General features: G+C 39.8%; 1 protein-coding gene across 1 annotated transcript in view; it reads left to right on the top strand.

Moving 5' to 3' along the window:
• The first annotated feature begins 3,777 nt into the window (after positions 1-3,777).
• Positions 3,778-6,000, top strand: part of pitx2 (paired-like homeodomain 2) — a 56,916-nt gene continuing 54,693 nt past the window's right edge. Inside the window, exon 1 of the mRNA XM_051420774.1 lies at positions 3,778-3,998. The gene's annotated coding sequence lies outside the window, so the exon portion shown is untranslated. The remainder of the gene's footprint in view (positions 3,999-6,000) is intronic.

The raw sequence follows: 6,000 nt of genomic DNA, 5'->3' as shown, positions 1-6,000 counted from the left end.
TCGAATTTCCTATGTCGCAGACACTTTGAAATCCAGTTTGTTTTTGGGCCCTCCAAAAGACAACACTCACTTTTTCATGGTGTAAATTCTTGTGGGCCTGAATTACAACAACAGATGCAAATAGTTTGTGTATATTTGGTCAGATGTTTGGTATTTATTGCTTTTATTACATAGCCTATATATCACAAGGTATCTTGGGCAGATTTTTTAAAAAAGCAACATTTTATTGTCTAGGACTTAACCTCTCTCATCAGTTGGAACAAGATTTAAGAGATAAGGCAAAAATGTAACCTTAACATGAACTTTGTATGAACGTATGACCCCGAGTGGTATGATCTTCCTCTGGTGTAAGACTAAATAAGTCCAATGTGTGCCAAATGATTCAGAGCGAATCAACATTTATTGAACGGATCTGTCCGGAATCTTTAGTTTGCTTTTGATCTTATCACAAATTTCATTAGTGAAACTTAATCAAATTTACAACAGAGGAAACGTGTGTTGGTGGCGTGTCATCAATACAAAAAACTAAATCACAACACAACATCTGTCTTGAAATTGTTCTCCTACCTATGTAGTTGCCCAGGAGGTGAAGTTTACGAGAAATGTGGCGTGCAGAGCGAGGTGCCAGTCAGTCAACACTCGACTCCACTAAACAAAAGTAAACACAAAGTCCAAAGATAGCTGATGGCTGTCAATCAAACCCATCCCCAGCTGCCTTTGCCTGTCAGCCGGCACTCTTTTCCCATGGTTCCTCTGGGCTGGAGTATCCCTGCCCATGTTTTTAGACAAACAGATCAGATTCCTCCTCAAACAGGCCGCTGCCGTCCCTTTTGATAACAATGTAATAATTCAAAACAAATGATTCAGCTCTTTGATGAGAGCACTTTTATGGGTGACGAAGACTCACCCTCACGTTGACATCTGTTTGATTTTATCTTCTTGAACTTTATCCTCTCCTGGAAAATTTACTGGCTCTGACCAGAGCAGTGTGTTAAAGCCAGACTAATAGAGGGGCAAAGACAACTGAGACACTGGGCAGGACAGCACGTCTTACCCCTCAAAGCCTGTAACTTATAGTGCACTTGTATTACACTATTTAATACTCTGAAGCACGGTTTCAGCTTGTTGAAATTGTTTGAAATTTTGCTAAATAAGTACACTTTAGGATCCCAAAAAATATCAACAGCGCTGATAATAGTGTGGAAGTTCAACTGATAGATGATCAAATACAACTCAGACTAACTCCCCCCTTGACAGGAAGGAGTTCTATGTTGTGAATAAAACATCATACAATTTCAAATTAAACTTTTACTAAACTTTTACTGTGATTTTGTGATATCACAACTGGTCTGGAACACAATTCTGGTCCAACATGCAACCAACACAAGTTTGATGTGGAAACCTACACTGAGAATGGACTTTTATATACAGGACAAAATATTTGTGTATACTCTGAATTTAAGGGGTAAATTACATTTTTTAAAATGTCTAACAAGGTAATTGAAGCTTTTTGTGGAAAAACCTTATCCGAGATAAGTTAATACTCAAAGAAGAGTGTTTTCATATGTCTTGAAACATTAAGTTATCATTAAAAATCCCCCTCCAAATATAAGTTTAATTAACTTTAGTGGGAAAGTTAGTTCCTCTCCTGAGGAAGACTATGAGAGGCAGCTGAAACCTCTGGAAAAAGCAGACAAACAATTATTTTTGTCAAATCAAACAAAGGTGTTTTCTGCCTAAATTTAACTTAACGCCAACTATTTCCTGTTGGCTTAATCTCTTCACAGTGGCAGTTGTTAGCAGAAAACCTAAGGTTATAGCAGAATAACTTGGGCTGATCATCAACTGCACTTTACAGGAACATGTGTGAATCAAAAACACCATGAAACCAAAACCTGGCCCTCTTAATTCTTAATATCAGCACTACCTTCTCATGCTTCTCTATATTTCTTCCTTTGACGAGGGATGGGGGGGCTACTTCTGCTCTAGACCCTGGCCGTGGTTAGAGCTGTATGCTAAAGCCATGGTCAGGCCCCAGAGATTTCCAGCCTCTTAGATGCCTATAACTCATCCCTAGCCCTGCTTCAGAAGGGAGATTTTCCCCCCTTCAATCCCAGGCCTGAAATATCCTTTCAAAGGCCGCAGACTGGAGACAGATATGTAGGTGTTTTAGATAAGGTAGGAATTGCATTAAAGGATTTTTCCGTTTTAAAGCTGTTGCCATCTTTTTTTGCCCTTTCCCATAGACTTGAGAAGAGTAGTTGAGAAAGGATGGGAAGAGGGGTAAGGGATGTACTTTGGGACGGACTAGTCTGTACATTTGTGGTCAGTTCACAGCTCATAAAAGACTAGCACTAACCTCAGTAAAAATTGAATAATGTAGAGTGGCTAGAGGCAGCGCAGAACCCTCTCAAAGAATACTAAAGTTATTGACCCAAGTTTGGAGGAAAAGCCTCCCAGCTCATTGATCTCTGCACCAGCATAATTAAAGGGCAGCTGGATGAATCTTCATGTGGAAGAAAATAGAAAATTCATAGTGATGAATTTTCAGAGTGATGAGGATTCTTGCCAAATGCAACCGTTAAATTAAAAGCTCTTTCCCAAAACCTCAGAATGGGATAATTTTGTTTTGCAAAGTAGAGTGTGGCCAAAAAGAGACTGTAAAAGTCAACAGAGTCTCACCCTGCTGCAGCGTGTGAAAGTTGGTTTAAACAGCAGGTCTTTTAAGGCCCTAGTATGTTTGTAGGTATGTGCACGGCATTCCCAACTTCTTCTCTCCACGCTTCTCTGTTTTATAAGAGCTTACGCTTCGCTTTGGCATTAACTTTAAAACTTTATAATTATGTGGCCTCCTTTTTCCCCCAGCCGACTGTGTTTACATTTGCCAGCTTAACATGCACACGGTCCAGTCCACACACACGGCTCCTCCACAGTCCACATGTCGTTCTGCGGCAGTGTTTGTTGGACTGTGCTACAGAGAGATTAGTCGCCTCGTTCCCTCTGGTGCCTCGGCATAATGTTCCTCACCAAAAGGGCTTGGCTGCTCATTTTCCAATAGGACCTTGGAGCAGGAAATTGAACCTTATTTTGAAATTAGCAGATATTAGCACTTGAATGAATGTGAATGAATGAATGTAATTTAAAATGTTTAAATACAGCTATCAGACTTTTATTATTCAGTGCACCTCACCATTATTTTTTACATATAGTCAGATCCTGAATAAAGAATTATAATAAAAAGTGAAGAAAAAATACAAGAGAAATTCTCTTCTTTTGGTATCACAAGATTAAATTAAGTTATTGTCAATTACCTTACTTTTAATAGTTTTTAGTTGTATTTCCTCTCAAAACTTAAAAAAAAAAACACACAAGAAAACAATACTTTGAGCCACCTTTTTCTCTGTTGTATGCATTTATGCATGACCCAAGCAACAAGAGAACAAAACAATAAGGGATCACAGTTTTTCACCTGGTAAGTAAACCTAATGAAATGAGAACGTCCATATAAGTATTTTGAGAAAAAAGAAAGTATTTTACTTTAACATACTGTATTTATGCCAGTGGTTATGATAGAAAAACATCCAGTCATAAATCAAAGCATTCGAAACGCTGCTGAACCAAGCCTAGATATTTGCTGAAATAATATATCACATATCTCATATTGAGAAAATTACAGACAAGCACTCTCAGTCTAGGGAAGGGCGCTAGACTAGACAGGGACTAGGACCCACATGGTCAAAACCCACACATCAGTGGATTCGTAACGGCATGAGAGAGAAAAATAAGAAAGCGAGACAGGGAGAAGGGAAACTTGCTTGTGGCAGCGGCTGAAATCGAGGAAGGAAAGACTAAAATTTGCGCACAGCAAAGCTAAAGATAACTTGTAAATGGTTCTGATTATGAGGTAAAACATGTAGTCTTTGCTATCCTCCTTTTGTCTCCATTACATCCTCATTTAGAATCTGCAATCCAGGACGTCTGTTTCAAAGACCTCTAAGGTAAGACTGGCTTCATTTCTATTCTTTGCCACTCCGTTGTGCTGTTTTTTCTGTTCCTGCACAGCTCATTGGCTCATTTGTTGTTTGGTGGTGTACATTCTACTTATTGAGCAGTGGAGTTTTGTACAGCCTAGGCAGAGATTAAGACAAATTCTGATAAGGACTGGAAGTTGACTCTCAGCATTAAGGAGGATTAATGTTTAGCTCTGTGTGGCAGGGGCCTTCTCAGTGGCTGTGTTTACGCAGTGTTGCAGACCCCGCATTAATCCGAAATTAGTATAAAAGATCAGCTGTGGCCACTGAGGCGAACCTTCACAGGGCTTAGGCCAGTAATCAAGTCTCACTTTGGGACAATGAGCGCCTGGAAGGTCAATGAGAGGCCTGGGTTGAAGGGACGGGGAGATTGAGGTGGGGGGTGGGAGAGTGGTGAGGGACTTTTGGTGACCACATGGTTTAATTTAGGTGAGATCCACACACACACACACACACACACACACACACACACGATTTGCCCCCACAGTACGTGCCTTCTCCTCTTTATGTTGGGCGTTCATGACCATGATTTGTTTTTGTTACAGCAGCAGAGGACATTAGTGTTTATAATTTAACACTTAAAAGACATTTCTTCCTTTTTCCTGAAGCCCGTCTGAAATCTTATACATGTATTTGATGTCACACTAGTTTACATTTCAGCACACTAAGTATTAGCTCTGTCACATAATTATAATGTGTGCTGAGGGATTATAACAATAAATAGTATAAGACTATCTAGCCGCTTGTAGCGTAGAACAACATCTCCTGTTCCAACGCAAACCAACATCAAGCAGAGCTGGTAGGAGAATCACAGGAGATGTCTCGGCTCCAGCACCGTCTTTTACAGGAAAGTAACACTGTGTCAAATTGAAAACAAGCAGTATAAAAATCAGCAGTAAATTTTCCACTCCCAAACTAGTGCTGGCTGGTGCAACAGAAGAGGCAGCACCACTGAATTCAGTTAGGAAAATAAAATAAAGGAAATATAGCCCAGCATAAACCACAGCCCTTGGATGATGAATACTCGCAAAACTGTTGATATCTGCATTATTTTGTATTTTTAAACCACTCATACTGTGAGCGGCCACATTCAAACCTGCTTCCAAAATGAGACAATTTTATTGACAGTTTAAATAAGGCTCACCATACAGTACATGTAGCGTTATAATGTGGCCAAGTGAATGTCTCTGCTGCTGCAAAAAGGGTCAGCGGAACTTGCCCTTGTAAATACTTTCCAAACGACATCCATAAACTTAAATTATTTATTTATAGGGATTTTATAGCGCCTAGGCAAATTACAGCGCCCTTGAAAAAGAAACAGAAAATCATCTCCTCAATCAACTATTCTTGGCACGTGCCAAACTTCACCCGGCACTAACTTTTCCACCAAGTCTGTCTTTTGTGCACACGCGTTAACAACAGACAAACTACAAATGAAAGGGCAACGGCACAAAAAAAAAACAACAGCAACACAGCCAAACGATAATTTCGGGCATTTGCACCACATTGTGGTGGAAGCAGCTCTCTTCAAGTGCCAGCAGGGTACCGGCGGAACCCCCCACCCCAGCCACCCACTGCTCCTGCTAAGATTAGACAAATTAAACACTATTATTCACGTCACTCCCGCAGCTGGCCTTTTAAGTGGTTCTACGTTAACTATCATAATGGTTTGCTTTGAAAGCCACAGTCTTCTCCTTAATTTACAATATGAAAAAGCACTTTTGGCCAAGTCTCGGTGGGATTTTTCTTCTCTCCTGCCTCATGTTGCAGAGAAAAAGTAGGGTTTCTTTACACTGCAACAAATTAGAGTCCTAAAAAGTATATTGTTAGGACTTAGGTTTACTCAATTTAAAACATTACTTTTAGAGCAGTTATTTTAACATTTATTTCCAAATAGTAATAGCTTGTAGCTATAGTATATTTGGTTAGCAGTCAGTCAGGACTCTTGAAGTCAGTTTTAATTCATCAT

The sequence above is a fragment of the Dicentrarchus labrax genome, unplaced genomic scaffold (genome assembly GCF_905237075.1).
Source record: "Dicentrarchus labrax unplaced genomic scaffold, dlabrax2021, whole genome shotgun sequence".
Lineage (NCBI taxonomy): Eukaryota > Metazoa > Chordata > Actinopteri > Moronidae > Dicentrarchus > Dicentrarchus labrax.
This window is presented reverse-complemented; position numbering and strand designations above follow the sequence as displayed.